This window comes from Balaenoptera acutorostrata, chromosome 12 (genome assembly GCF_949987535.1).
Source record: "Balaenoptera acutorostrata chromosome 12, mBalAcu1.1, whole genome shotgun sequence".
NCBI classification, from domain to species: Eukaryota; Metazoa; Chordata; class Mammalia; order Artiodactyla; family Balaenopteridae; genus Balaenoptera; species Balaenoptera acutorostrata.
This window is the reverse complement of record NC_080075.1, coordinates 67197923-67208927: the sequence shown is the minus strand read 5'-3', so window position 1 is coordinate 67208927 and position 11005 is coordinate 67197923.

The window sequence follows — 11005 nt, the reverse complement described above, 5'->3', positions numbered from 1 at the left end:
AGGGGCTCCGAGTATTTATGGGGTAAAGAATAAAGCACGGTGGTCTGAGGCATGGGGAGCCTGGAGACCGTCTCTTTTCCAGTGTTCCTCCTGTTCACAATATACACAACATTGGCAGGGTTTCACTATCGGGTATCCCGTTTGAGTTGAAGTTTGGGGCTTAGGGCCTACCTTTTGCTGAGTTCCTTGTGGGAGTCTTCAATTTGGTCTGGCTCATCACTATGTCAAGGCAGCTGCCAGCAGAGCAGTCTCTTTCATTCTCCATTGTTCCTTTTCTCCTGAACCTGGTTCCTGCCATTAAAAATTTTGAAGGCAATTTTAACAAGTTGAGACATAGGCAGTCCAAAAGTCCCTTCCATCTTTTGCATGTTCTTCTGTGTATCTGGGGCTCTCTGACTAATAATCATTAACTATCTATAAATTCTCTGGGCTTCAGGGTCTAGATCTGTATATTGCCTACAGGCATTAAAGACCCTATCTAGAAATTCTGAAGGATCTTCATTCAGGGTTTCTGTTTTACCTCCTGCACTTTATTAAGGCTTCTTTGTTTGGTACCCCTCTTCACAATCCCACAAGAGTGCAGTCTCCATAATGGTCAAGTTTTGGCCTCTCCCCTCCATTTACATCCCAATTAGGACTCACTGTTGGCATAGCTACTCTTGCAGCAGCCAGTAGTGGGTTGCCAGGTGTTTCTGTAGGAAGCCCATCTACCTCCTTCCTAGCTTTATCCAGCAGCATTCTACATTCTTCTGAAGTGAAGAGGGTACTTAATACATTTTGAACATCTGCCCAGGTTGGGTTGTGTGTTGCAACAAAAAAAAAAATGAGAAAAGATTTTACATTCTCTTTGGGTCATCTAAGTTGTCATACTGTTTTTAATTAAATAAATCCATAAATCTGAAGTTGAAAACAGGGAGTGGACCCAGATCAATCCCATCGGCTGCCCAATCTCAGCATTCATACCCCCAATGGGGACTTGACTTAATGGATACCGTCCCACCTGAGTTAGGGTAGCTTCCTGGCCAAATTGAGTACCCTGGCTGGTGTGAGAGGGGGAGACCATTCCTATTTCTCCATCCTCAAAGACAAGGGGTGGGTTGGTGGGCAGGGCAAGCCTGAGGCTGTGGCTCAGGCGCTGGCAGCAAAGGAGCAGTGGCAGCATCATGTAAAGGTGGAGGGAGAGCAGTCAGTGTTCAGCTGAATTAATAGCAAGTCATCCTCCTTTTCCTTAGAATCAAGCCAAACAGGTTTCTTTGCCTTTCCTTCCTATTGGAACAATCTTATTTTATTTGCACGGGTTTTTTCTGTTACAATAAACACAAGACTCTACATAAGGTATTTCATCGCATTTTTCTTCCCATTTACAAAATAAGTCTAGTTGAAACATTGTATTGTAATTTAAGGATTAATTTTCAGACCATTTTGCTCCAGAATCTAAACGATATGGTTGCCATACAGTGTTACCAAAAAATACCATCTTTTTCTTTTCCCCAAATTCATAACTGAAAGTTCCCCAATTTTGGAGAATGCAGCCTGGAGGGCTGCAAAAGGGAATTGAATTAATGTTTCCCATTTTGAAGGGGCTTTTCTTTCCGGGGGTTGCAGCAATGAAATCTTTCTGAGGGTCCTTGCTACAGTCACCAAGAAGCTCAATCTCCAGTAGCCACTTCTTAATAATAAAGACACTCAGACATAAATGGACATGTCCAAACAGACCAAAACAAAACCAAAAAACAGAGCCGCAGGCCTTTAACACAGATAGTGAGTACCTCAGCAGCTGTAACCTTTTATACTGTCTGCCAAAATCCCGCCAGGTGGGCCTCCAACCCACCATCTGGTCAGGATTGCAAAGACCACCTAGGCACAGGTGTGTTTCTTTGTCAAGGTTACTCACCCAAAAGACATCTTCCAAACCCAAACCCCAAAACAACTTGTTTCTCCGCTGCAAAACTAAACAAAGCATTGAAGGTCGGCAGCACCCACCAGAGAAATCCAGGGACGGTCCCTGAACTAACAGATGAGGCAGGGGCTCGGACTTGTCCACAGGTTCTCAGTACCTGCAAGGGACCAGTGAGCCATGGGCAAAAGGTCCATCTAGACTTCTTTCATGGACTTGCCTTCGCTGAATACGTTACCGACCCAGGTTCATTTTGCCTGATCCACAGGCAGTCCAAAACACTGAGATGCTGAGATTTGCAGCAAAGAAAGGATGTATTTGCAAGGCAACCAAGCAAGGAGACTGCAGAACAACTCTCAAATATGTCTCCCCAAAGGCAAGGGGCTTAGGGTATTTGTGGGATGAAGAATAAAGGCACAGGGAGCAGTGATTGTAAAAAGGTATGATAATCATCACTCTGTGCCAGTGTCATGAAGCTACAGGCATCTGTACATTCAAAAGGTCACCAGGTGGACACACACATGCCCAGTTGAAGGGTTGGTGGTCCCATCCAGTTTTAAACAGCTCAGCTGAACTAGACACAGCTGATGCAGAGCTTCTTGAGAACAATTTGGAAAAACATCTCATGGTTTAGGCTACATGCCACTTGGAGGACATGCAAGTCTTTTGTAGGAACAATTAAAATGACCTTGATTAGTAAAGGCAGGTTACAGGTGAAGTGGATTTAACTAATGAGTACCCTTGGTTTCAGTCCTGGCATATTTTGATCATTCCTTAATCTTGAGGGAAGAGGGGCAATGACCACTCTGGCTACTTCTTGTTGATAAGGAGTGCAGACCTAACAATGGTTAGCATTCATCAGAAAACCTTTTGTTCCTGGTTTCAAGTTAACATTTTGCATAATTAGAATTTTTATACCTTAACAGTCTTGGTACACCATTTAAGAGCACAATTTATAACTAAAAACCAAAATAAGAGGATAAGATGTATAGAAAACCCATTTCTTAATAGTCCCTGAAGAATAGGTCTAATCTCTTGGAGAATCCAGGAAACTAGTCCTAAAAATCAGTCTGGATCCAGTACTTCCAGGAATACTTGTTGTAGCCATGTAGCCTGTTGCCTAATTTTGTCTATATGGGTTTCTCTTTCAACAGAGCATTAATATATTCACAACAAGAGATATTAGCAATAGCACAAATCCCACCCTGTCTTGCCAGTACAACATCTAGAGCTATATGGTTATCTAGGACTATTTTGGCTAACGAGTCCATTTCCTTCCATAGGCTAGTCATAGATAAGGCACTTTCATTGGCTTACTCCCTGTAGGGTAGCTGAAAGGTTTCTAATCATGTGCTCATGTGATCCAACTCCCCACCATGGTGAAAGTGCTCTACTGAATATGTACCAAAACCTATCTTCTTGATATCCAGGGAAATAGGTGGTCTTTTTTATTCTAGAGAACAATTTTAAAGAACTGTCCAATGTTGGGTCTCATTTGGATTGTGGATAGAAAAGGGAGTGACGAAGTATCCCAATAAACAAATACCACCTATGCACCAGATGTTGAGGCACTCACAGGCCCAAGACTGATCATCAAAACTGCAGACAAAGATGTACCATGAGGGGGCACCCAGAATGCCAGACAAATTGTTAAAACTTAGGCTCTTATTTTTAGGAATTTTGTCTAGGACACGGTCAAGCCAGGGATAGGTGTAAGGCTACATCCAGAAGGAATCGTTTAATTTGAAAATCAGCAGAGGTGTGGGTGACCCTTGAGAGTATGTTTTACCTTTTTGCATATTAGAGTGTCTCGATCACTATCAGTTTGGCTGAAACACTTAGGTGTTAAATATGGAAGGGACATAAGCTGCGAAAAATAAGTACAGTTTCTACGGTATTTTGACCAAGTAGAACTTTGACAGAGGTAGATGCCAGGGTCATTTCATTTTTAATCTGAGGATATGAGGAGAAGACCCAATTTTGGCCTAGTCAAGAAAAAGCAGGAGGCAGGAAATTCTCTTATTAACCTAACCTGGTATGTTATATCTGAGGGCTTTCTATCATAAATCACAGTGAAGTTAGGGACAGTCAAGAAGCTGATCACAGCACAACCAAAAGGGCAACAAGATCAAATACAGAAAAAAGTTTTGGATGACTTACCCAACAGCTAGAGAGATTAGCTGCTTTGACCAAAGTTTGAGAAATCCTAATCACTGAATTGTCTTTCCAAGCCTGGGAGGTTGGAAACAAAAAGAAAGCATAACAAAAAAGAACAGTCATTCTGGTAACATAACAAGTTATTTAGATTGCTTTCTAAAGAGTTTTATTTTACCAGTCACCACTGCAGCAATCCCCTTCAACTCCTGGAAAGCATTTAAGAGCATTAGGGCTTCACTTTTCCACGCAGGAAAGCCAGTATCAGGGGTGCAAAATCAGCCAAGGTTTGGTTGATCTCAATCCCGGTTCCCTTCTGCAGTGTGGTTTCCCTTTCTTGTTGCGTTCCTGGAGATAGGATGGGTGTCTCCGTTATCTCTGCAGGACTGGCTAAACTTGAGTGTGATGGATCCATGGCTTAATTCCCTTCATCTTCACCAAGAATGGATCAAGAGTAGCACTTCATAAGGTCCAGTCCTGCAAGGATGAAGCTGGTTTTCTGGATGTTTATTCTTCCAAGATTTCAGCAGGACCCAGTTTCTAGGACAGAAGTGGCAGAGGGGAACATCTGTGGGAAACATTAACCTTCTAGAAGCAAACTTATTTATATCAGAGTAGCTCCCAATAATTGTACATACTTGACAGTGTCTAGTTCCTTACTTCGAGTTCCTTCCAGATCTCCTAAACCATTTCTGGAACATAGAAGTGTCTCCCATACAACATTTCGTAGGGGCTCAATTGGAGCCTGCTTTTATGGGTTACCCTCACTTGAAGCAGGGCAACTGGTAAAGCCTTATTCCAGGATTAGTCTGATAAATTTTAGCTACAGTATTTTTAAGAGTACGATTCATCTTTTTCATTTTTTCTGGTAGATTGGGGTCACAAAGAAGCATGTAATTTCCGATGAAGGCTCCTGATACTTGAGTTATTCTTGCTATGAAGACCCCCTCCATTGTCACTCTGAATGGGTACAGGTAACCCAAACCTTGGAATTATTTCCTTCAGTAGGGTGTTAACAACCTCACAAGCTTTTTCAGACCAGCAAGGAAATGCTTCTACCCCAACAAGCAAAAGTGTCCACAAATACTGGTAAATACCCAAGGTTTCCAGTGGCTCGTGGCATCACACTGACATCAACCTGACAGTATTTGCTTGAGTCCAGCACCTAGAGTCTGAACTCCTTTGACAATTGGCAGTGGCCCAGTTTTAGGATTATTTTTAGCACATACGATGCATATCTGTATCACCTTTTGAATTGTCCTTTGCATATTTGGTCCTACAACGAACTTCTGAATCCACTGGAGGGCGGCACTATAAGGAACTTCTGAATCCACTGGAGGGTGGCCTCTCTACCATAGTGGTACTCTGGTGTATGTAGTTTATTACATCTTCCACAAGCTGTTTGCGTATGAGGACCTTGCCTCGTCTATTATAAATCCACCTTTCCTTGTGCACCTATAGTCAGCATCCTGAGAATGGCCAGGACTCCAATCAAATCCGCATTCATTGGTACTATGTAGGTCTTCAGGAGAATACTCTGGATAGCATCTTGTCAAATTCACATCAGGGATCTATGTGTTTTTGTCCTGGCTGCTAGCTTTGCCACTTGATCTGCTAGATTCTTCCCTCAAGCAGTCAATTTCTGATGTCCTAGACAGTGGACAATGGCAATTCTTTTGGCTCCATGAAAGCTTCTAATAAGTTTAAAATTTCTTTGGCATGTTTAACTTCCTTCTTCTCTGCAGTTAACAGCTCTCCTTCTCCAAATGGCCCCATGGGCATGGACCACCAAGAATGCATATTTGGAATCAGTGAAAATAATTACTTTTATCCTTACCTAGATAGAGGGATCTCATCAGGGCTATAAGCTCCACCTTTTGTACAGAGGTACTTGGTGGAACAGCTTCTGCTTCCAGTGTCTTTTGATGAGTCACTACCATCTACTCAGACTTGTGTCATCTCTGGTCCATAAAGCTTCTCCATCTGTGAACATCTCAAGGTCTAGAAAAGGGCCCTTCAATGGCCAGTCTGTCAGGTCAGAATGGCTGGAATAGATCTGTTCAATTATCTGAATTATCTGAATACAATCATGCATAGGCATGATTTAGTATTCATCGGGAGTAAAGTGGTAGGATTCAAGATAAAGACTGCTTTCAGAGTAACAGTAGAATTATCCAATAATATAAGCCTAGTATTTTCTCAATCTTCCTGAAGTTAACCTATATCCTCTCTTCTGTTCTAGTGTGGGGGCCGGGGGAGGGAGTACACAGTGAGGGGAGTACACAGGCAGACTGGCCATTCCTTAGTGACTCTATCTACTGGCTTTGAGAAATATGCAACAGGTCTCCTTATGCTGCCCAGGTTCTGACTTAGAACTCCAAGGCTGACTCCTTGTGTCTCATAAATAAGTCAGAAAGCTTTCTGATATCTGGAAGACCTAAAACCAGGGCACTTTTTGTTTGATAACCTGGAATTCCTTATGGCATTCCCCCAGTCCAGTTAAGAGCTTCACAAAGGGGTTTTGCTATGAATCCAAAGTTGGGTATCCAAATGCAGCAGAACCCAGTCATTCCCAGGAATCCCCATAATTGTCTCTTGGTAGTGGGAACTGTAACCCTAGCTAGAACTTCCCTTCTGTCAGGGAGCAAGTTTCTGTCCTTGTGAAAGATCTGACAATGAAAACAATCAATAAAAGATGTATAATAGTAATAGAAGAGTTTTATTTGAGCCAAGCTGAGGACTATAGCCTGGGAGGCAGCCTCTCAGATAACTCTGAGGAACTGCTCTGGAGAAGCATGGTTCTTTTTAGCATTATTTTATATCTTATCAGAACAAAGAACATCAAACAAGTCAAGGATACCTTCCTTCAACCTTCAAAAACAAAAAAAACAAAAAAACAAAAAACCCCAGCATGTATACATCAAGTCAGTATGCACTTAGCACTGAGCAGGGAGTCTAATCATTGAAGGAATACCAGCATTGGCATCCCAGGAAGGGAGACATTTTAATCTTTATTTTTTTAACTTATGGTCAATGAACCCTTTTCTTTACTAATTAAAGCAGGTGTATAATGTTTGATAGGCTACAAATAGGCTGTTTTAGTTAGTATAAAATTCAAGTTAGATCATGTATAAGCCAGAATGACTTCCCCATTCCTCACTATGTGAAAATATCTTCTATCACTTCCCTCTTTTGAACATAAATCTTTCAATAGAAAGCACTGATGATCAAAATATTTGTTCTTCACTGCCAGGGTGGTTGCCGCCTTCCCTGGGTTCTTCATGGTCCTCAGTGCTAAGCCTTCTTTTATTGGTTTACATATATATATATATATATATATATAATATATATATGGGGGGGGAGAGAGAGAGAGAGAGAGATAGAGATTGGCCTACTTATCCACGTTGGGGGGGGTGGGAAATAATCAGGTATACTGAACAAGCACAGAGGTATGCTAATGGGGATATTTTGTAGGCTATACATTTTATCAATTACACTGATTGTCACACAAACATTGTATATATGCTTTTAGCAGTAGGCTTAAAGCAAGCAGTGATCTATGTCGTGAGTAGTTTGATGGCTAGGAAAATAATATGTACTGTGACAATGATAACTGTCTACAAAGCAAAGTGGAAAAGACTGTCTACTGTTCCTCGATCAGGAACAAGAAAAGGATGCCCGCTCTTGCCACTTTTATTCAACATAGTTTTGGAAGTCCTAGCCATGACAATCAGAGAAGAAAAAGAAATAAAAGGAATCCAAACTGGAAAAGGAGTAGTAAAACTGTCACTGTTTGCAGATGACATGATACCATACATAGAAATTCTAAAGATGCTGCCAGAAAACTACTAGAGCTCATCAGTGAATTTGGTAAATTTGCAGGATACAAAATTAATACACAAAAATAGATAGCTAGTGGGAAGCAGCCACATAGCACAGGGAGATCAGCTCGGTGCTTCATGACCACCTAGAGGGGTGGGATAGGGAGGGTGGGAAGGAGGGAGACGCAAAAGGGAAGAGATATGGGAACATATGTATATGTATAACTGATTCACTTTGTTATAAAGCAGAAACTAACACACCATTGTAAAGCAATTATACTCCAATAAAGATGTTAAAAAAAATTAATACACAGAAATCTGATGCATTCCTATACACTAACAACAAAAGATAAGAATGATAAATTAAGGAAACAATCCCATTTACCACCACATCAAAAAGAATAAATACCTAGGAATAAAATTACCTAATGAGGCAAAAGGCCTGTACTCTGGAAACTACAAGACGCTGATGAAAGAAATCAAAGACAACACAAACAGATGGAAAGATATATTGTACCATGTTCTTGGATTGGAAGGATCAAGATTGTCAAAATGACTATACTACCCAAGATAATCTACAGATTCAATGCAACACCTATCAAATTCCCAATGGCATTATTTGCAGATCTAGAACAAAAAAATCTTAAAATTTGTATGGAAACACAAAAGACCTTGGATAGCCAAACAATCTTAAGAAAGAAAAACAGAGCTGGAGGAATCAGGCTCCCTGACTTCAGACCACACAATAAAGCTACAGTAATCAAAACAGTATGGTAGGGAGGAGGAACCAAGATGGCGGAGTAGAAGGACATGCTCTCACTCCCTCTTGCGAGACCACCAGAATCACAACTAGCTGCTGGACAATCATTGACAGGAAGACACTGGAACTCACCAAAAAAGATACCCCACATCCAAAGACAAAGGAGAAGCCACAATGAGATGGTAGGAGGGGCACAATCAGAGTAAAATCAAATCCCATAACTGCTGGGTGGGTGACTCACAAACTGGAGAACAATTATACCACAGAAGTCCACCCACTGGAGTGAAGGTTCTGAGCCCCACGTCAGGCTTCCCAACCTGGGGGTCTGGCAATGGGAGGAGGAATTAATAGAGAATCAGACATTGAAGCCTAGTGGGAATTGATTGCAGGACTTCGACAGGACTGGGGGAAACAGAGACCCCACTCTTGGAGGGCGCACACAAAATAGTGTGCGCATCGGGACCCAGGGGAAGGAGCAGTGACCCCAGGGGAGACTGAACCAGACCTACCTCCTAGTGTTGGAAGGTCTCCTGCAGAGGCGGGGGGTGGCTCTGTTTCACCATGTGGACAAGGACACTGGCAGCAGAAGTCCTGGGAAGTACTCCTTGGCATGAGCCCTCCCAGAGTCTGTCATTAGCCCCACCAAAGAGCCCAGGTAGGCTCCAGTGTTGGGTTGCCTCAGGCAAAACAACCAACAGGGAGGGAAGCCAGCCCCATCCATCAACAGTCAAGTGGATTAAAGTTTTACTGAGCTCTGACCACCAGAGCAACAGCCAGCTCTACCCACCACCAGAGCCTCCCATCAAGCCTCTTAGATAGCCTCAACCACCAGAGGGCAGACAGCAGAAGCAAGAAAAATTACAATCCTGCAGCCTGTGGAACAAAAACCACATTCACAGAAAGACAGACAAGATGAAAAGGCAGAGGGCTAGGTACCAGATGAAGGAACAAGATAAAACCCCAGAAAACCAACTAAATAAAGTGTACATAGGCAACCTTCCAGAAAAAGAATTCAGAATAATGATAGTGAAGATGATCCAGGACCTCGGAATAAGAATGGAGGCAAAGATTGAGAAGATGCAAGAAATGATTAACAAAGACCTAGAAGAATTAAAGAACAAACAAACAGAGATGACCAATACAATAACTGAAATGAAAACTACACTAGAAGGAATCAATAGCAGAATAACTGAGGCAGAAGAACGGATAAGTGACCTGGAAGACAGAATGGTGGAAGTCACTGCTGCGGAACAGACTAAAGAAAAAAGAATGAAAAGAAATGAAGACAGCCTAAGAGACCTCTGGGACAACATTAAACGCAACAACATTTGCATTATAGGGGTTCCAGAAGGAGAAGAGAGAAAGGACCAGAGAAAATATTTGAAGAGATTATAGTCGAAAACTTCCCTAACATGGGAAAGGAAATAGCCACCCAAGTCCAGGAAGCGCAGAGAGTCCCATACAGGATAAACCCAAGGAGAAACATGCCATGACACATAGTAATCAAACTGGCAAAAATTAAAGACAAAGAAAAATTATTGAAAGCAGCAAGGGAAAAATGACAAACAACATACAAGGGAACTCCCATAAGGTTAACAGCTGATTTCTCAGCAAAAACTCTGCAAGCCAGAAGGGAGTGGCATGATATACTTAAAGTGATGAAAGGGAAGAACCTACAACCAAGATTACTCTACCCAGCAAGGATCTCATTTAGATTTGATGGAGAAATCAAAAGCTTCACAGACAAGCAAAAGCTAAGAGAATTCAGCACCACCAAACCAGCTCTACAACAAATGCTAAAGGAACTTCTCTAACTGGGAAACACAAGAGAAGAAAAGGACCTACAAAAACAAACCCAAAACAATTAAGAAAATGGTCATAGGAACATACATATCGATAATTACCTTAAACGTGAATGGATTAAATGCTCCAACCAAAAGACACAGGCTTGCTGAACAGATACAAAGACAAGACCCATATATATGCTGTCTACAAGAGACCCACTTCAGACCTAGGGATAAGTACAGACTGAAAGTGAGGGGATGGAAAAAGATATTCCACACAAATGGAAATCAAAAGAAAGCTGGAGTAGCTATACTCATATCAGATAAAATAGACTTTAAAATAAAGATGTTACAAGAGACAAGGAAGGACACTACATAATGATCAAGGGATCAATCCAAGAAGAAGATATAACAATTATAAATATATATGCACTCAACATAGGAGCACCTCAATACATAAGGCAACTGCTAACAGCTCTAAAAGAGGAAATCGACAGTAACACAATCATAGTGGGGGACTTTAACACCTCACTTACCCCAATGGACAGATCATCCAAAATGAAAATAAATAAGGAAACAGAAGCTTTAA